The 21,100-nt window shown below is 51.9% G+C and overlaps 1 long non-coding RNA gene and 1 pseudogene across 2 annotated transcripts in view; both read left to right on the plus strand.

Moving 5' to 3' along the window:
* The first annotated feature begins 1,659 nt into the window (after positions 1 to 1,659).
* LOC123792448 (interleukin-9 receptor-like) lies at positions 1,660 to 5,714 on the plus strand (annotated as a pseudogene).
* An 8,738-nt stretch (positions 5,715 to 14,452) lies between these two features.
* LOC148108832 (uncharacterized) overlaps positions 14,453 to 21,100 on the plus strand; it is a 38,620-nt gene continuing 31,972 nt past the window's right edge. For both annotated transcript variants that reach the window (XR_015726900.1, XR_015726901.1), the window contains exons 1-2: positions 14,453 to 14,512; positions 15,032 to 15,233. This is a non-coding gene — a long non-coding RNA (uncharacterized LOC148108832). The remainder of the gene's footprint in view (positions 14,513 to 15,031; positions 15,234 to 21,100) is intronic.

Here is a 21,100-nt window from a genome sequence, read left to right on the forward strand (position 1 = left end):
TTCCTTCTTTTCTTTTTCAATGATTCCAACTTTTTTAGTCACTGTATGTTACCTGCCTCTCCTACAGAGTTATTTTCAGCCTGGTAGTTCAGGGTATAGGATCTAAAGCCACAATATGGGGGCCTGAATGTCTGCTCTGCCAGTTACCAGCTGTGCATTCTTCCCTAAATTTCTTAACTTTCTGGGCCTCATCACCAATTCTACAGATAAGAAAAAGAAAACTAACATTATCACCTGTGTAGGGTATTTGTAAGGATGAAATGAGCTCATACATCTTAGCAAATATCCCCGTTCAGCCAATGTTAGCAGCTGTAGGAAAGGATGTGGCTCTTGGATCCCTCCTCTACATTGTCTCACAGCACCCCCTCTCAAACCTCATACGGTCTAATCAAATTCAGGTTTCCACATACATTTCTCTGACCCTGTGGGACAAAGCGTCTGCAGCAGTGTGTTAAGCACGATTCTGAAGCCTGGGTCACAGTCAGCAGGAAAGAATGATGGATGATTAACAGTATTTGCCAGGGACATAGGGAGTTGGCCTCACGTCACATATTTGTCATCCTTGAAAAAAATAAAAAATATTTGAACAATATCTGGAAAAATTTCAAGACATTTATTATTTTGATTGTAATAATTTTATAATAGTATCACAAGCTGGTTTAGGGCAGGTGCCATATTAGATCCCACTCATAAAACTTTTATTTAAAATCTATTATATTCGTTGCAACATGCCAGGTGCTCTTATCAGTAGTAGTGTTGCAGAAAAATAAGAATCAGGCTGGCAAGAGACTAAGTGACACTCGGAGAAGTAGGAGAACTCAGATTTATTTTGCACTGGCAGACCCACATGAGCTCCTGCTCCAAATTCTGGGCCCCAGGCAACAGGGTTATAGGGCTTTTATAGGGGACGCAGGCAGTCAGGCTCCAAGGGTCATGGTGCCTACGGTAGGTGGGTTTGAACTGGGGGAATGGGGGCTGCTTCAGGCAGGAAACCTGGTTACAGAAGCAGAAACTGCTGGTTATCTCTTGCTGACAGTAGGGCTTCTGGTTATCTCTAGCTTATTGTTAGTAACTTTCTGTCTTCTGGGGCCTCCTGGCCTGGGCCTGCTGTGGTCCATTTTCCTCTTCAACAGGATTGCCTGGCGCAGCAACCAGGGATGTTCTCTGTCCTCGGCACCTGTCAGCACCTGTACCCTGTTTCAGGCTGCTGTGAGCACCGGGCAGGGAGGTGGGGGGTTGCTGAGGGTCCTGAAGCGACTCAGTCCTGGGCTGAGGGTGGGCTGGCTCATGGGGGGCCCCACCGGAAGTCCCATAGCGAGCGCCCTCTAGTGCCGGGAGAGGTAATGAGCCTAATTAGCACCACGTGAGGCGGCGGCGGTGGGTCACGTGGGAGGCAGGGGCGGGTCACGTGACCGGCAGGGGCGGTTCCATTCCAGTCACGTGCAGGTCACGTGGGCTCCAGAAGCGAGTCACGTGCTAGTCCATTCAGCAGTTAAGTAGCAAGCGCGCTCTAGTGTTGATAGAGGAAATAACCCTAATTACCACGGGGGGGGGGGGGGTGGGCGGGCAGTGTCAAGGCGTGTCACGTGAGCGTCACGGCAGGTCACGTGGGTGTCAGGAGTGAGTCACGTGCACTAATCCTGCCCTGAAGCCCCCGCGATGGGCTCTAAATCGTCACTATTCCCAGGGCCTGGGGCTGGATCTTTCCCACGCCTCACTACCAACATCGTGAGGCTCGGCTTCCTCTGGTCTGCCCCAGAGCTGGGCCCTGGTGCCAGTCCCCTGCTCCTCTTTCCCAGGTGAGGCTGGAGGGCCAGGTTGTGTGAGGCCATGAGGGTGGGGTCCCCATGGGAGCAGCAGGAAGGGCTGGGCGGGTGCAGTGGCCCCTTCGAGCCGACACACACCCTTCCCAGCAACGGCGTGCCGGGCAGCAAGCACAGACGTGTCTTCTGGGCCAGTGAGCGCACTGAGGTGCTGCCGGCGAGGAGGTGCTCGTGCCTTCCGACAACTTCGCCGTCACTTTCCACCGGTCCGTCTCTGGGAAGGAGCAGGTCTGCCTGGTGACCCACACTACCTGCCCCGGAGACATGGTGAGGCCTGATCCGGGTGCCTTGACAGGGAACATCCTGGCTTCGTGGGGACTGGGGGGGCAAGGTCCCCTTGCCCTTAACCTCCATGGCCCCGTGAAAATCTCTGTCCCAACTCAGAGAGACCTGGGGCTAGGAGCAGGCTGGGCCCCTGGGAGGGGAGCGCCCACTGCTTCCCGAAGAGGCACGATTTTGGAGGAAGGTGAAGATTCAGGGCTTCGAGTCGGGGCAAGGGTACAACTCGAGTCACTTGGAGTACACGTTAGTTATCGCACGAAGGACTCTGGTAAGACACTGGGAAGCACTTCCAGCAGCAGCTTGTGAAGGAAGAGGCAGGCGACATTCAAAACACCCTGTCTGGCTGCAGGGACTGGGGGAACTCATTGTCATCTTGTCCCACCTGGGGCCTCCCTGGGAGACGGCACCAGGGAGGAGACAGAGACCTCCTGGGAGGGCCTTGACCATGCCCTCCTGCCCCCCAGCATCTTTCATGCCAGTCCCGGGCATGCTGACCACACACCATATGTAGCCTCACTGTGTTTCCCTGAAGTTGGACCCTCCCTCTGGCTTACAGAGCAATGTCAGCTCTGACTATTGTGTCCTGACCTGGATGGAGTGTCAGTCCTGCCTTGGAGCACCTGACCTCCAGCCTCAGCCGCGAGCTGGCCTTCAAGAAGCAGGAAGAGGCCTAGGAGGTAATGCTGGGTTGACTCCTCCAGGGGCCTCTCTCTCCTAGAAGCAGCAGCTCAGGGCCACCTGTCCTCCCACAGGGGAAGGTGTCAGCTTGGACTAACGAGGAGGGGCGTGCTCAGAGCCAGGGGCGTGACTGTGCCCACGTGTGTTTGTATGCGAGTGTGCCGGTGGTGCACGAGTACGTGTGCTTGTATATGTGAGTGTGCACAGGGTATGCCCATGTAGAGGAGTGTGTGAGTGCAGCGAGCATGTTTGTGTGTGCACCTGCGTCAGTGTGCAGGGGGTAGAGGAGTGTAAGTGTGTGCTCATGGGCCTGTGGCGTGAATGGATACCTGTGCCCACGTGCGTGGGTATGGGTGTGTGTGTGTGTACGATCTGGAGGGCTGACGGACCGTGTCCCACCCTCGCCACCCCACAGCAGGCCCGGCACAGGGATCACATTGTCGGGGTGACCCGGCTCACCCTCGAAGCTGTCGAACTGGACCCCGGTTCCCGCTATGAGGCCTGGCTGTGGGTCCAGATGGCCGCCCTGGAGGATGAAATGATGGGGGAGCTGCACTGTGAGGGCCAGTGGAGCGAATGGAGCCAGTCTGCCTTTCCCCACTCCCCAGAGCCCTCCCGAGGTAGGAGTCTCCTCCCAGAGGACCTCTCCTCACTCGTGTGTCACACTGTCCCCCCCTCACCCTCCTGGAACCCCCTCCCTGAGGCGGTCGTGCCTCAGTTGGCCACCCTCCCCTGGAGATCTGAGATTTTTGAGGAGAAAACAAACGCTTGCCAAGCGTTGGGCTTCTTGGAACCTGTAGTAATTGTCTGTCACTGGGAGTTAGTGTGGCCGGGGGCGGCACACCAGGCCTCTGCTTCCATTTCTGGAGCCTGTACCTGGTCTCGCCTCCCTGGGGAGGGCTGGGCTGACCCTTGTGACCTGCTAGGAAGGGTGACTGACTCCTAAGACCTTGCAGATGGAGGAGGTGAGGCCCAGGGGTGGGTGACTCATTTAGCAGGCGTGACACAACCCCTGTGGCCGTCGAGGAAATTTCCACTGTGGCCCAGGGCACTCCTGCGGGGCTTTGCCATGTGGATTTGGAAGAATGTCCTGGTGCCAGGGAGGCTTACAACCCTGGGCCCTTCCTGCCCACAGGCTCCCTGTTCTCACATCGGGGGCAGCCCGACAGCAGCATCCTTGTGGCTGTGCCTGTCTTTCTGCTGCTGACCAGCCTGACCTACCTCGTGTTCAAGCTTTCGCCCGGGTCAGTAGCCAAGGGGTGCGTGTGCCTGTCTGTGAATGTGTTCGTGTGTGCGTGTGGGGGTGTGTGGTAGGTGGGGTATCCTGGGCCAAACCCGCTGTCCTTCCCCACCATCTGGTCCTGGATGGGGTGGGGGGTTTGAAGCCTCTGCCCTGGACCTGTGGAGAGTTCCCCAGTTGTCAGGTGTGTTGGGGGCAATAGGGCCCCAAAGAGGCTCAGAGGGATCCAGATTCTCTGGGACCGAGCCACCCAGGATCCTATCTCCTGCCTCTGGAGGTGCTCTGTGCTTTGCTGATTTTTAAACACCTTCTGTGAAAATATAGTTTGGGGTCTCTGCTGTGCTCAGGACCCTGGTGAGGGCCACAGAGAGCAAAACAGACGCAGGGCCCATTTGGAGTAAATCGTCACCCGTGTCAGGTTGTAGGAGGGGGCCCAGAGGAGACTGACCAGGTGTGGACTGGCAGCAGAAAGGACGAGAGGAAGTTGGACCGAGAGAGCGGGGTGGGGTGGGGGTGGGGATTTTGGAGGGGTGGGGAGGTGAGGGAGGAGATGCTGGGCACACTTGACACGGAGCATGTGAATCAGGGTGCGACAAGGTCTGGTTTGTGTTTGGAAGATAGATTGTGGTGGTACGAGGGGATGGGGAGGACCCACCGGGAGGCCAGTGGTGGTGTCCAGAGGGTGGCGATTTGGTTGGAACGGGCAGGAGAATCAGAGAGGGAGCAAAGTGGAGGGAACTGCCAGGCCTTAGGAAGAGAAGCCGAGGGGGCAGATGAGATAGGACCTGGGGACCTGGAGGGGCCGCTTCCTCCCCGTGGGAAGCTGGTGAGGCTGATTGGGACCCGTTGTGTTGGAGCCCTGGGCCACATCCTTTTGGGAGGGCCCTTGGGTCTGTTGCTCGGGGAGGAGTCAGGTGGGGCGGAGAGCTTCCTCCCGTCTGCCAGTGGCTCAGGTATGGTTCCTGGAGGCACTAGCTCCCTCTGTGGGACAAGGACACAACGGTCACCCTGGAGCCTTAAACCCACCATTGCAGCTCACCCCATAAATGATACCTGTCTCAGTGGAAGTGAGTTCTATGGGATTATTAGCCTGGGAGGCCACAGGGCCAGGTGCTGGGTTTTGCCCCAAGAACAGGTTTGGATCCAACAAGAGGCAAGGAGGCAGGCAGCACAGATGAGGCAGGGCGGCCTCTGGCTGGAAGGGAGTGAGGCTCCCACAGGGACCTCATGCTTCCTGGAGCTGGGCCTCTGAGGACCCTCCTTGGGTGTGCAGAGGCCCCAGCTGTCCTCTCCTGGCCTCAGGGTGAGGAGAAACTTCTCCCAGAATGTGCCCTCTCCAGTGGCGTTCTTCAGTCCCTCTGCAGTGTGCACAACGGGGACTTCCAGGTGCGTGCACAGCCCGCGGCAGGGATTGGGGGCGGGGCTGGGGTCACCCCTAGGGGTCCTGGGCTGAGGGTGGGCTGGCACACGGGGGAAAGATAGAAGGTTGCAAGCACAGTCGTTGCTTGGCTCTGGGTAAGGACGTCAGGAGAGCTTCCTGGAGGAGGAAGGGAGGCTGCTTCCAGAGAGAGTCCTGAACATGCTGCCTGAGCCCTTCCCACCCCCTCCTGCCATGCTCTCTGTTCTAGACCTGGCTAGGGGCCCACAGAATGGGTCTGCTGCTGAGCCAGGACTGCACCGGTTCCCCATGAGGAGCCTCGGAGTCTAGTGTCTGGGAGGCCATTGCGTGGCTGACCCAGGACCCAGTGGATCCCCGGCAGTCAGTGGTCCTAGAGGAAGAGCGGGAGGGCCCTGGGGCTGGCCTCCCAGAGGCTGTGCTGCTAGGGGGGCATGTGGTCCAGGGAGGGCAGCCACCTGCCTACCTGCCACAGGAGGTCTGGGTCCCCGCGAGCCCCACCTGTCAGCTCCCCCATGCTCAGATTGCAGCAGTGGTGACTACTGGGCCCTGTGCTGCCCCGGGGGGTGGCACCCCTCCACCTTCCCAGAAAACAGAGCTCTGGGCCCAACCCAGCTTTGACCTGTGACCTTTCTTGGGACCAGCAGAGCCTGGATGCCTGGCAAGGAAGTGGTCCTGTGGGAGTCGGTCACAGTGAGAGGCAGGTCCCCGCTGCACGGATCCCTTGAGGACCTCAGGGCCTTCTCTTCGCTCCTACCCTTTGCAGTCACCGGGTTGGATCTAGAACCCTGACTTGGCCGGCTGCAGGTCCTCTGAGAATGGAGACCCTGCACAGACACCCTGACTGGATGGAGGCAGGCAGGCAGGTGACCCCTCCTGCCTCCCCTCCCCTCCCCTCCCCTCCTCTCCCCTCCCCTCAGCAATCCACTGCTAAGCCCCCACTCCCTGGCCCACCACTACCCTCCCTGCTCTCTGGCTCCATCCAGGCCCCTCAGAGAAGGGGGGTGTTAGCCCCACAGCCTGTGCTGCCCTCACCCCCTTAAAGGGCCAGCTTGCTCCCAGCGGACACAGATGAGGTGGTGCTGTGACCTCTTTCTGTGCCTTCCTGGGGTTACCTCTCCTACTGAGGTGACAAGAACTGGCTGCTGGCTGGGAGAGGGGCCCAGAGCAGGTGCAAGGGGCTGGGGTCTGTCTATTCTTGGGCTTTCGGAGGTGGGAGGTGCGGATGTTGGGTTTGAGCAGAGGCCAAATTTCCTCGCATGGCTCCGAGCTGCTGGTGACCCACCCTGCTCTCTCGGAAGCACGGAGGCAAAAGGCACATTTATTTATCTGTTGTTTGATTTCTCTCCTCTGTTTTCAGGTTTTGTGAATATTTTATGTGTCTTGTTAGATTTCTACTTAAGAACCTTCAGTTTTGTACGGTGGTTTTTATTTTTGTTTCATATTCCGATTCCTGTACATCATTGCTGATCACCTCAGTCCAGCGAGGCTGCTGTCAAAATATCACACACCAGGTGGCTTATAAACAGTAGAAATCTATTTCTCACAGTTCGGAGGGTGCATGTCTGAGATGAGGGTGTCTCTGGCGGCAGACTGCTTGTTTTATCCTCTCTTGGAGGGAAGGCGCTGGGGTCTCACCCTCATGACCGAATCACCTGTTCTAACACCATCCCATTTCTCACGAGGATTCCAACACATGAATTGGGGGGGAACACAAACATTCACACCATCGTCCTGATATCCACTGACTTGTGTACATTTACCTTCTAGTTTGCTTTTTGTCATCTTTCCCTTTTCCTGCCAAGGGACGGGAATGGTGGGCTGCATTTCAGTTGGAATTTCCAAATGATGACACTAGATACGCAGAACTCTAAATGTCAGAGATTCCCCAGACCTTTCCTGAGCAGGTGAACTGGCCACAGCTAAACTGTGAGTGGGTGGTGGGGATGCCCGCGGCTTCCAGACCATTTGGGGTTGTGCGAACAAAGTAGAGAGACGGTCCTCAGGCCACAGGAGGGAGATCCATGGCGGGTTCCCCAGAGATGTGTCATCCAAGGCGAGCACAGAACCCTCGGTGTCCAACTTTCCCACAGGTTTATTTTTGCTTTCTCCTGTAGCATTTCAGCAGGACGTATCTTACACAAGTGTCCCTTCATCGGGGCTTTGGCCCTTCATAACCATGGCACGCCATAGTGCTTTTCACGGATTCTGCTTCTCGGAGAGGAGAAGCACCGAGAACATCTGGCTGTAAGTGTGCGTGGGGCTGGAGCAGGTGCGTGTGGGGCCGGTGGCCTGGCCACCCTGGGCCCAATGCGAGGTCCTCTCTGCTCCGTGTTGACAGTTGGATGCACGTGGAGAAGTAGGTGTGTTAAAAACGGCAACATGATTTATGTTTCATTAGATTATTTACACCAAACCTGAATTGCTTAAAAATTAACTTTTCTTTTTTGAATGGAAGGAAACTCATCAACTGGTTTTTTTTTCTTTTGTTCAGAAAGTCACGGTTGAATTGGCGGCACATTTCCCTGGAATCCTCCATTCGATGAACTCTATAAATACGTCAAGCTTTGATAGGATCATCAGAACACTCAGGTGTTTCCTATGAACCCATCCGTTTCTGGGGAGTTTTCCAATGGGACATTTCTAAGCCTTACCGTGACCTTTTCATGCTCCTTGGTCTGTTTCTATCTTCCTTCTATCAGGGTCCATTTTGTGTATGTGCATTTTTATTTAGAAATTACCCATTTCCTCTAGGCTTCCAGTGTTCTCTTATTTGATTTTTAGAATTTTTAAAAATGTTATTTGAAGTAAAATTGGCAACGCAGGGCTTAAGCTCAGGACCCTCAGATCAAGACCTTAGCTGAGATCAAGAGTCCGACACTTAAGCTGTTGGGCCACCCAGGCGCCCCGCTCTTATTGGACTTTGAATCTCTATTCTGTTTCTATTTTTTCCAGAATCATTATAGTTAATGAACCAAGATTGGTAACTTAGTACTATCTGAAGGTCAGATTGTGTCCGGTTTCCCTCTGTTCTGCCTTTGCTGCTCTAGGGTCCCACGTGGGGCAGCACATGGCAGGTGGTCATCACGTTTCTTCAGGCTATTCGTGGCTCTGACAGTTTCTGAGATGTGCCTTGTTTCAGTGACCTTGATAGTGTTGAGGAAAGGTCAGGTGTTTTGTGGATCTAGCTCCACCTCTATGATGGGATGTGCCTTGTTTCAGTGACCTTGACAGTGTCGAGGAGGAATGGTCAGATGTTCTGTGGATCTAGCTCCACCTCTGTGGTGGGATGTGCCTTGTTTCAGTGACCTTGACAGTGTCCAGGAGGAAAGGTCAGATGTTCTGTGGATCTAGCTCCACCTCTGTGATGGGATGTGCCTTGTTTCAGTGACCTTGACAGTGTCGAGGAGGAAAGGTCAGATGTTTTGTGGATCTAGCTCCACCTCTATGATGGGATGTGCCTTGTTTCAGTGACCTTGACAGTGTCGAGGAGGAAAGGTCAGATGTTCTGTGGATCTAGCTCCACCTCTGTGGTGGGATGTGCCTTGTTTCAGTGACCTTGACAGTGTCCAGGAGGAAAGGTCAGATGTTCTGTGGATCTAGCTTCACCCCTGTGGTGGGCGGCTGAGTGTCTACAACAAGCATTTGGAATTCTTGTGCATTGTTTTCTACTCATTACAAAAAAAAGTCTATGTAATTTATTTTTACCACCGTGAACCCTGGGTATGGCTTTGGTTTTATTCCAGCAGTAGGCTGTGTAGTGGATCGATATAGTCCGCTGTGGCTCTTTGTGCCGTCTCCTGTTTCCCTTGACATAATTCCAACTTGGTGGATTTCCATGATTGGTACTTACTCATTTTTTGATATTTCGGGATTATCCTGGCTCCTGCAGTCACTGTTTGGGCTCCTAGAGCCAGCCATCCCTTCCAAGAGCCCTTTTTTAGAGAATGGCATAAAAAATGATGTACCATGGGAACTAAATCTGCTCAGATTGAAGAGGAAAATTGACCAGAGCAGGCCCAGGCCAGGAGGCTCCAGAAGACAGAAGGTTACTAACAAGAAGCTAGAGATAACCAGAAACCCTGCTGGGAGCAAGTGATCAGCAGCCCTTTCTGCCTCTGTAAAAGGGCTTCTGGCCACAGGCCCCTGTGCTATGGTTCCCACCTGAAGCAGCCCCCCTCCCCGCCCCCCCCCCCCCAGTTTCAACCTACCTGCCAGCAGTCAGCATAGCCCTTGGAGCCTGACTGCCTGCATTCCCCTATAAGAGCCCTATAACCCCATTGCCCGGGGCCCAGAACTTGGAGCACGAGTTCATCTGGGTCCACAGGCACAAAATAAATCCGAGTTCTCCTACTTCTCCGTGTGTCACTTGGTCTCTCGCCGGCCTGATTCTTATTTTTCTGCAACAAAATGTTGGGGTCCGGGAGCAAACAGAATTCTTGAGACGTCTTTGGTGCAAAAGAGGTGGTTTTAGGGGCAGCTGGGTGGTGCAGTTGTTAGGCATCTGCCTTCAGCTCAGGGCATGATCCAAGGGTTCTGGGATCGAGCCCCACATCGGGGTCCTCTGCTGGGAGCCTGCTTCTTCCTCTCCCACTCCCCCTGCTTGTGCTCCCTCTCTTGCTGGCTGTCTCTCTCTCCGTCAAATAAATAAATAACATCTTTAAAAAAAAAGGTGGTTTTATTAAAGCACAGGAACAGGACTCATGGGGAGAAAGAGCTGCATTGAGATTGTGAGGAGTGACTGATTCTGTGCTTTCAAGTCGGGATGGGGTTAGGGATAGTGGAAGTCTCTTAGGAATTTGGAAGGAAGGTTTGCAGGACCTTGAGGGGTCATTTACTACGGTCTAGTGAAACCTTAAGTCATGAGACCCTTCAGATGTGTATCAGTGGGCCATATGTTCAGAGGATGATTGCTAACATGTATCTTGGGGAGTGGCAGAGGTAAAGGAAGTTTCTAAAGGGATTTTTATATGTTGAAGAAGACTTGCAGGATCCTGGTGTTCGGACTCATGTCAAGCCAAGGTTGCCTTTTGCCCTTATCAAAGTATCAATATTGAGGCAGCTGAGTTCCTGGAGGAAGATCACCCTGCTTGTTTTAACTACCTGTCAGTGGACAGAAGGAACAGATGAGGGAACAGAAGTCTGGCTGCACACAAGGCACAAGCTCGCACCCTGCAACCTCCCCCCACCCCCAATCCTGGGCGGACTTGTGTGACTTTCTTCCAGGAAGCTCCCAACTATTTTAATGTTAATGCCTTGCTAGAGGAAAAAACAGCTCAACCACCAACCCCACCACAAGGCTTCTTTAACATATGAAAGTACTTTCTCAACCTCCCTTTTTCCTTACAAGCTCCCCCAACCCCATAGTATATAATCAGTCCCCCCTGACAACCCCAGTGCAGCAGCTCTTTCTGCCCTCGGGTCCTATCCCCGTGCTTTAATAAATCACCGATTTTGCACCAAAGACGCCTCAAGAATTCTTTCTTGGTCGTCGGCCCCGGACTCCACCCCACTGAACCTCACGTGTATTCCGTGTCCTCATCATATGGCGCCCGAACGTGTGACTTTGAGTCTTTACATCCGGACTCTGAGCTCTGGTGCAAAATTGGTGAGTACTTTCCCTTCTCCTCTCCTCTCCTCTCTGGGGACTCTTCAAGGAGTACGGTCTTATTGGAACCCTTTCATGCCGATAGGTCAGGCTGCAATCCTCTAGCCCATGGCTACTCTATGGGGAGGAAAAAAGCCTGCCTTTTGGCTGGAAGTTAGTACCCTGGCCGGGATGGTAATGAGACCCAGAAACTTGATGCCCTCTCTTTACTGCTGTCCTTTTACAAAGTCGTCTGTCTTGGGCACCGGACAGCCACCTAAGCGACTAGCACAGCTGCCAACCTTAAGACTCCGTGTGAGGTTTCCTCCTGATGGGTCTAATGGGATCGCCTCCACATCCCTGGTCTAGCCGCTTCTGGCTGCGGGACCTCCACTCGGAGCCAGCAGAAACCAGTACCCGAATGTCATGTACATCCCATGGTGGGGGGGGGGGGTGCGGGGTGTCAGTTCCTGCTTTGTCCTCAGCTTGCCTTCTGCTCCCTCATCATTTGTTGCAAAAAGGTGGTTTATTAAAGCAGGGGGACAGGACCCATGGGCAGAAAGAGCTGCCCTGTGGTCATGAGGAGTGGCCCATTATATACCCTCAAGTTGGGAGGGGTTAGGAGAGTGTAAGACTCTAAGCAATTTTGGAAGCAAGGTTTCCAGGACCTTGAGAGGGCTAGCTGTTGTTGGGAAAAGGTCATTTATTACCATCTAATAAAACCTGAGTCATGAGACCCTTCAGATGTGTATCACTGGGCCATATGCTTGGGGGATGATTGCCAACATGTACTTTGGGGGGGGGGGTCCAGCTGTCCTTTCTGGTGGCCCTGAGTTAAGGGGGTCAACATAGCCATATGGAGATGGGAAGCTCCTCACTCTTAGTGATGATGGTGCTATTGTCCCCACCAGTCTAACAACATGATTTCTGAGAGAAATACTACACAATAGCAGCTTCTTGACCTTCCTCAAGGTTTGAAAATCATCTTGTGAGTCATCTTATAGAAAAACGGTTTCAACATGTGCTCTTTTTTCTGGAAAAGAAATAGATCCCATGGTAATTATGGCTTCCTGAGCACCTCCTCTTGGGAGATACCATACTGGCTCTGTGTAGCATTCTCCCTCTTAAACTTCTTCTTTTTTTTTTTTTTTTTTTTTTTTTAAAGATTTTATTTATTTATGTGACAGAGAGACAGCCAGCGAGAGAGGGAACACAGCAGGGGGAGTGGGAGAGGAAGAAGCAGGCTCACAACGGAGGAGCCTGATGTGGGACTCGATCCCGGTACGCCGGGATCACGCCCTGAGCCGAAGGCAGACGCTTTAACGACTGCGCTACCCAGGCGCCCCCTCCCTCTTAAACTTCTAAACTAGGGTGTAGATAGAATGAGTCCCATTTTCTAGATGGTTAGACAAGGGCTCAGAGACGATATGAAGGACAGAGGATTTTAGTGTCAGAAACCTAAGTGGGATCTCCAAACTGACTCCAGATCCCTTGTTCTTCCATACAGGGTACCATTTCCCTCTTATCTCTGGTCTTCTCGATCTGGAAACCTAGGAAGTATTAGGATGTTTTTGTTGTGTGGCCAACTGGAATGAATTCGGCTGCCCTTTTCACCTCTGCCCATCATGATCATGAAGATAATTATCTCAGTGGAGGACCTTTGAGTAAGAGACTTAAAGATCCCTAGGAATAGAGATACTATAATATTTTTCTGATATTAAAGTTACTGAAAGAACTATCCTTTTTTAATTGATGGAGGCTCTGGTCTGTTCAGAGTGTGCTGTAAGGTCGGAAATAGTATTTAAAAACACTCGGCCTCTTCTACAGAGTGAGACAATGCTTCTAAAGATGGCTAAAATATTCCCTTACCTCTGATTATTTACTTCCCAACCATCGCAGTGTTTCTGTGTTAGGGTTATGATTTCCATGGGGCAAAATTTGCAGAGAAAGAACTTAGTGTATCCAGGGGCACTTTCGTGTTGTGACAGTGAGCTATTCTGTTGTGTGCTGTAGTCCAAGGGAATGGTGCCACACATCTCTAAGATGTCTAGCAGTTCTAAAATTCTGACCGTAAATGATCTCTATGCTTCAGAGATTTGGGCAGGACAAGGGGAGGAGTCCAGAGACCGTGAATGCCTCTGTTACCTGTGTTGACCATGGAGCAGGTAAACTTCTGTAGGGGTCCTTTGGATTTCTTTGTACTATATGAAAGGTGCTTTCATCTCAAGTTCCTCCATTTGGTAGTGATGATAAGGAAAAGAGTAATTTTTATCTCCTACCGTCTGTGGGCCCTGATCTTGGCCTCCCAGGGAAGCTATCCTTTAACATTTTACCCAGCTCAAAATGACTGGGCAAAACCTCAAAGCATGGGCCCTATTTCTGCCCCCAGCACATATGGTCCATCTGCTTCAGAAAGAAAAAGAGAACCAAAAAATGCCTTTGCCAACATCAAGGTAAGAACACAAAAGAACCTCTCTGGCTCCCGTAAGATGAAAGTCATGCTGACTTGTACATTCTGAAAACATAAGAAAAAGTCTGTCACTTTCTGGAATCTTCTTCCTCATCGTGCTGTGTAACTCTGTACGTAACACAAAACAGAACAAATATATAACCCTGCCCCACCTATTCCTTCCCTGGAGCACTCCCTTCTTTGTGAAGACTGTGACTCCCAGGCAGCTGTCCTGACTTGGGTTTGAATAAAACTCTCTTCCTGTCTCTCTAAAATGTTTTAAAAGGTTCCTTCATTTAGTGTCGACAATAACACTATGTTTCCTTTTTAAGTGTAAAATAAATGTTCCTGGTTCACAACAGCGACAGCACGGAAGGGCGTCTGTTCTCCATCCTCGACACTTCCCTGCAGAACCAAGCATGTGTATATAGATTCCAGCACAAATGGGCTCATCCTAGAAGGATGCTTTGAAGGTCTGAGAAGCACTATCCACTCCGTGGGTGAGACAAGAAGGCAAAGCTATTCCCGCTTGGAGCATTCCTTTTTGGGCTTAAAATTGCCTTGGAAATGCATGACAGCATTGCGTTTCCTAAAGCCCAAGGCTGGAACAGTCTGAGAGCAGCTGACCTTGCCAGGAACCAGGCACACCCCAGCAGGGAGGGCTGGTGCAGAAAGGGAAGGGACAGGGCTCTGAGGGTGGTCTGCAGCTAGAGGGGTCGGCGGAAGGGGCCCTGCGTGCACGCGCGTGTTTGTGTGTGTGTGTGTGTGTGTGTGTGTGTGTGTGTGTGTTTGGGGCCCTGCCCACGATCCCACTCATGCCTGCACAGGGCACTATGCCAAGGAGGCACCTCCTGGACCCCCTGCGCTCCCAGAGTTGCGAGTCAGGGGGGCGGGCTGCCCGGCATCCAAGGGGCTGGAAGCACCACACTCCCCAACCAATCACCGCGTGGGGGTGGAGCCACGTCTCTGCGGGCGGACCCGGAGCAGCCCGAGGATGCAGACCTGGAGCCAGAGACCCGGAGCTCTGAGAGAGTCGACCTGTGGAGTTCCTGGCTGAGTGAGTGCGTGCTGTGTGCCAGGGTGGGGGTCCGGGAGTAGAGGGCACCCCGGGTGGGAGGCGGGGTTCTGGAAGGGAGTGTGGAGAGAGTTCATCGTGGAGACTAAGGTGAGTTTTCTTTTTCCCTTGCAAGTCTCTTCTGCCCAGTCTCCGTCACCTGGCCGTGTGCCCCAGACCCAGGAACTCCAGGGCGCCCGCTCAGCAGAGCTTTTGTGGGATGGGTCGCAGACATTCCAGGGTTTCCCGTGTTCCCCAGCAAGAGCGAGAGTAAGGACTGCACAGTCCCCAACTTCAGTGGGGTGCCCCCTGTCCCCCAACACAGTGCAGGTGATGGACCTTGAGCAGTTCCCCAAGTTCAGCAGGGTGTTCCCTGTTCCCTCAGGCACAGGTGTGGCAGTAAGAAGCCCCAGAGCTGTTTGGGGGCTTCAGCATTGTGTGCCCTGTCCCCCCAGGACAGAGGGAATGGTCTGTGAAGATAATTACTACTTAAAGACAAGTGTGTGTTTCCCTTTCCCCCAGAAACCGCAGCAGGTGTGCAGGCTTTAGGTCCGAGGAGACGCCTTCTCCCCAGCTGACAACACTTCTCTGCTCTGGCTCCGCGAGACCTGAGGTTTTGAACGTCTGCATCTGAGTCACTGAGGCCACTTGACACGGGACACCAGCGTTCAGAGAAAGCGGCAGGTCCATTTGGCGAAATGTCATCTCCACGTCAGGACTGGAGGTAAAACCTCTCATTAACCCACCGTCTCCTGGGCTTTTCTCTTTGCTCTAGTTGAGCCATGAAGTAAAACTGAAGTAGTACTTGTCAGCGTTCTGGATTTGCTGAAAGAGGTACGTAGTTTCTGAGCAGGGAGAACTTTGCAGGGCATCCCATTTTCCCTGTTTGTTTATTGCTTATGAATGTATTTTGAACAACTGTTTCCCAGAAACACTCTTTTATTAGGAAGGGAAGGTGAGATTTACTCTTTGTGTATTTTTAAGATATACTTTGTTCCTCCATCTCACAGTGTTTATTCCGTTGGGCCTAAGGTGTGGTTGAGTGGCCACCATTTAGAGTTAGATGGCTTTTTGTCGTCAGATACACACTTGGATGATGCCTTGTCATTTGTCAAAGGTGATGTTTCATCCAAAGAGTTACAGTGCGGGTTGAGGGAAAATTCAAAATTATTCAAAGCATACTTTTCCTGTTTAAAAGTTGAGCTTGACTATCTAGCTTTCCTAGATGTGTCATCTCAATATTTTCAGGTGCCATATTCTCTCTGTCATTTCTTTGGTGGTGGAGTCAGAAGGAGAGTCTTTGGGAATTCCTTTGGATAGAGGCAAGCTGGTGGCTTCAAGGGGCTTGGCATCAGGAGCCCTGGGCTGAGTTCTGGAACTGCTTGCCTGATGCTGGGTGAGTCAGGTTATCCCACAGAGTTTGTTTCCTCTTTATGAGATTGCTGGAAGGTGAAATGTCAAGGAGAGAAAGACAATTATCATATGGTTTCACTCATTTATGGAACATAAGAAATAAGAGGGAGATCAGTAGGAGAAGGAAGGGAAGAATGAAGGGGGGGGTAAGCAGAAGGGGGAATGAACCATGAAAGACTATGGACTCTGGGAAACAAAGTGAGGGCTTCAGAGGGGAGGGGGTGGTTGATTGAGATAGGCTGGTGATGGGTATTAAGGAGGGTACATATTGCATGGAGCCCTGGGTGTTATACGCAAACAATGAATCATGGAACACTACATCAAAAACTAATGATGTAGTGTATGGTGACTAACATAATAAAAAATTAAAAAAAAAAAAAAGAAGTTACTGTAAGGTCATCTCTATGGAAAGGCTTTTTACACAGAAATTGTCCTGCCTAATGAAGAGCAACTAAAAACGAGGTGATTTGGGCTGTATTTTCCTGTAAATAATAATTTTAAAATTATTATTATTATAAATTTAAAACTCCCTGTCCTAGGGATACGGAAGAGAAGGCTGCAATGAAAGATTGAGATCTCAGAGCATGTTCATGTTCCATGGATACGTCACTTAACAGTTTGCACAGGTAGGAAGGTAAGTGGAGAGAAATGACAAGGGGAAAGAAGGCGTGAACCATATATTAGGTAGCCTTCTCCCCTTCTCATGAAAGCCTTGAGCCAGTGTGATTTTGGAAGAAGAGGGGGAATCCTGGAGCTTTGCAGCAGACAGGGTTGTTCCAGGTCTGGGTAGAGGTGACAGGGGTCCCAAAGGAGAGCTGAGTGCATTCTGTAGCAGGGTGTGGGCAGGGCGGGCTCCAGCGGTGGCTGTGAGTCTCCCGCGTGACCGTTGTGACAGGTGAGGGCTGCAAGCAGGTTCCTGGCTGAGGACAGGTGAGGCACAGGTGGAGAGCTGGCCGAGCCCCTTCTTCAGGGCAACCAGCCTCACCAAACACACACAGCCTCATCGTTTGTCCCTGTCACTCCAATTCAGACTGTCAGAGTTGCCAGGCTGAGATCTTTGGTGCTGCTTCCTTCCTTGCATGCGTGAGAAGTTTCAAACCTGAGGTGATGGACATGGTGGGTCCTCAGAACATCTGTTACTCTTTTATTTCCTGCTCTACTTTCCATCAGTGAAGTGAATCGGACCTGCTAGTGGAAGGAGCTATCTGTGCGTTTTTATTTTCTGGTTTAATTAAACAATGGGAAAAGTCTTCTGAAATATTAAAGGAATCCTTTGTGGGTATTCATGTTTTTCTCTTCTGTGAGCCACATTCCGACATTAGAAATTATTTGTTAAAACAGCCTCAGAGCTGTCACAGGGTTTGGTGGCCTTTGTGAGAGGGAGAAAGGGAGAAGGAGTGTGGGTTCTCTAGGACTTCGGGGAGTGCCACATTGTGCTCCCAAAGGAAATGGAGCCCCCCGTTAGCTTTCCCTGGGGGGGGGGGCTGCTTACCTTGAGGCTCATCCTGGGCTCTGGAAGCTTGACCTGGTGAGTCACTTGCGACTTGAGCTGGGGAATTGATGAAGAAAACAGAATGAATGCTGGGGGTTGCCTGTATCCTTTGGACTCAGACAACTCCATGTAGCAAAGGAACTCTTCACCCATGAGGCATGTTGGCATCCCTGAGGATGTGGGGTTTGCTTCATGGGCTGAGGTTGTGTCTTCATCCTTATCTAGACCAGAGCCATGTTGTCTGGCTATGGAGATCCAGACCCTTAGGTGACCATGTCATCATCATTATCATTATTATTACTTATTATCATCATTATTATTTATTATTATTATTTTAACAAAGCAATAGAGACATTGACTTTGATATAAAAATACTGAAAGGAACAACACAAGGTCAAATATATACGTGACGATTGAACTTGTGGTATCTCTCATTGATCGGGGTTTTGTAGGGCTGCCCGGATGAGAAAGACCAAGGAATTCGATGTGGATAGAAGTGTGCTGTGCACAGGGAGTGTTTTATTCCACCATTTGACCTCTCTCTCTGAAGGGAAAATAGAGTGGTGACTGGAGCTTGGTTTCTGATTGGAAGGACTGGGAGGCCAGTGAATTGAAAGAGCAGTGCTCCTGCTGACATGGTGCTCAGTGCCCAGTGAGCAAAGGTTGGAAGCTTGGACTCAGAAGTGTTGGTGTTCAGGGAGGATGTTGTCCGAGTTTGCAGCACATCGAGTCACTTGGCTGGTCTGCCTAATCGGGCCAGTTTCTGCCTTTCTAAGGGCAGCTTGAAAGTGGCTTGCAACCCTAGGGCATTTGCGGAGTAGTCTGCATGGGACCCCTGTGTGGGCCAGTGTAGACACAACCCAGGGAATTCCAGAGCTAAGGATGAACACGTTTGTGAGGCTGGAGTTTGCTTCTCTGTGACATGGATTGAGCTGGAGTGCAAAGAAGTCTCTGGGTCTTAGGACTCACTGAGAGGGTCCGAGCCTGGCAGGGTGGTCGGATCAGATGTCTGTTTCCCAGCACCTTGGCCAGAGGGAGATTTGGACCCTGGGAAGCATCTCTGCTCAGCTTTCTTGGGTGAGCACCTCCGGCAAGGGGAGGAAGCGTGTGTGCTCACCTGTCATCGAGGAAGGTGTCTGGTTTCAGGTTTCATGTGCAGGTGGATTCCTCATATGGCTCCCTTTCCTGATGGTGTTCAGGGTGCAAGAGGTGGGTGGACCCCTTGTCCCGGGCATCCCAGCTGTGCAGGAGCCCCCGGGGCACCTTTTCCCCTAGGGATTTGGACCAGGAAACTGGGGGGAGTCGGTGGTGAAGCCATCAGTTTATGCCTCAGTTTCTTCCCTGCCGAGATGGAGTGGAGACTATAATAAGTGCTATGGAAATATAAAGCAGGAGACAGGGCTGGGGATGCTGAAGGGGAGGTGGGGGTGGTGTTTGCTATTCACATAGGGGCCAGGTGGTACTTCACTAGGAGAGTGATGATACTTGAGACAAGATCTAAAGAAGGTCAGTGATATCACATCAAGAGCCCTCTAAATAGAAGGGGAAGCATGTGCAAAGGCCCCAGGGCGAGACCATACCAGGTGTATGCAGGAGCAGCAAGAAGGCCCTGTGGCCACAGCAGACAGCATAGGACATGGCCTCAGGGAGGTGACAGACTGTGACAGAAAGTCATTGCAGGCCTGTGACCCCATGGGACCCTGTTTTGGTGGGCCATCCTGGCTGCAGTGTTGAGAACAGATGCCAGACGGTTGAGGATGGGCAAGGGAGGTCAATGATGATGCTTTTCCAGGAACTCAGGCAAGAGATGGGCTCCAGCATGGACCAGACAGGGGGCCTTGGAAGGAGTGGTTAGTCCTACTCTGGGTACATCTTAATGATGGAGCTCACAGGGTTTGTTGACAGCTTAGATATCGGGGATGGGAGAAAAGAGGAACTGGGGTAACTCCCAGCTGTTGTGGGTTGTCCTGAGTGAGGGGAAGGAGAAGGTTTCTGGGGGTAGAAGGTAGTCTGTGTTCCGCATACTGAGGAAGGTGCCTTTCCCGGGGGATCTGCTAATGTTTGTATCCGGGAGAACCTTTCACATGTCCTCCCTCAGCAACGTTCAAGTACAGGTATCCCCCACTTTTTAAAAGTTCATGGGAAGACACTTGGCTTTTTGGAAAGATCTCCGTTATTATCTGGTTTCACTAATGGGAAGAAACCTGAAGAGGATTTTCCTCTTATGAAAAGAGTCGAACGGTGAGCATCGCGTTCAGCATCTGTTTTGGGGAGAAGCACAACAGAGGCGGTGTGCACCCCAACCAGCTCCTTCCTGGGAACCGCTCTCCACGTTCAGCCACCAGCGCTTTGAATTGTGTCTGTGAGCGTCTGCTGTGCTTTATCTCCATGTATTTTCAGCATCCATTAGGAGTTGTGTCCCAAGGCCTAAGAAAAGCCAAAGAAAAGTCATTTTTGGAGTCTGAGCGTGCTCACTCATTTTTCCGTATAAATTAATGGTCATTCCTTCTTTACATCCTTTCTGCTGTGAAAGATTTCCTAGGAGCACTGTACTTTCAAAGAGCAGGGGAACCTGTACCCCATCCTGCGGGGTTAGCTTTAGTCTCCATGCTGCACAGAACATTCCATGACTGTCGGATTTTCTCACTCAGACACTGCATCTTTGACCGCCTTCACCCGTCCTCCCCCCCCATTCCCCGAATCAGTGAAACACCCATCTGTTCTCAGTACCTATGTGTTCAGTATTTTCTTTCCATGTGGTATGTACATGAAAGCATCTGTAATTGCCTTTCTGTGTCTGAGTTCCTCAAGAGGGAGCCCCATCAGTCGCCTGACATAACACTTCCATGGATCCCCTGTGAGGCAAGGATGATGCCCTGCCCTGGAGGGGGGCCACAGGTCCCCCCTCAGGAGCCACGTCTTCCATTCCAGTCTTCTCAGAATGGACCTCTCACAACCAGAACTAGGGTTAGGGGTAAGGCGTAGGAGAATGGGAGTTCTGCTAGGGGGGATGTGTGGAGAATTTCCACGCTGTGGGGGGTGTTGATGTTGTGGGTTGGGGTGAGTGTCAAGCAGTGGGTTTGAGGCCAGGGGACCAGTGAATGTGGGGGATCGAGGTAATTGAGTATGGTAGACATTAGGATTTCTCCCCCTCGACATCCTTTCTGGAGTCCCAAATGAAACGGTTTCTTTCTGGGTGGCATGCTGAGGCCTAAGGTATGACTCAGGTTTCTCCAATCTCCATGGCTTTGGAGTCAGACCTCTGGGAGTGGACAACTCAGAACCCAAACTATGATTCGTGTCATGGAGGGGAGGATGGAAAGCCCGATCAACTGGCTATGTCACCGACTCGGGGGCTGAGTGGTGGGTGTGGGTTGAGGAGAATGTTGGTGTCACGGATGAGGGACCAGGGTTCCCCTGAAAGTAGGGTTTCGCGGGGCTTAGGTCAGGTTTTCACCAAGGTCTCCTTGGAATCCTTTCTGGAGTCCCATATGGCACAGTTTAGTTCTGTGTTGCAGGCTACGTGTCCTGACACTGCTCAGTGGTCCCTGTTCCCTGGGCTTTGGAGCCAGGCGTATGGGACTACACCTCACAGACCCCAACCTAGAGTTAGGGCGCAGGTCTAGGGACATGACTATATAGATCAGCCAGCCATTGTGAATTCCAGGGGCCTAAGAGGAGGGCGT

This window comes from Ursus americanus, chromosome 16, assembly GCF_024610735.1.
Source record: "Ursus americanus isolate L20-20 chromosome 16, mUrsAme1.1.p, whole genome shotgun sequence".
Lineage (NCBI taxonomy): Eukaryota > Metazoa > Chordata > Mammalia > Carnivora > Ursidae > Ursus > Ursus americanus.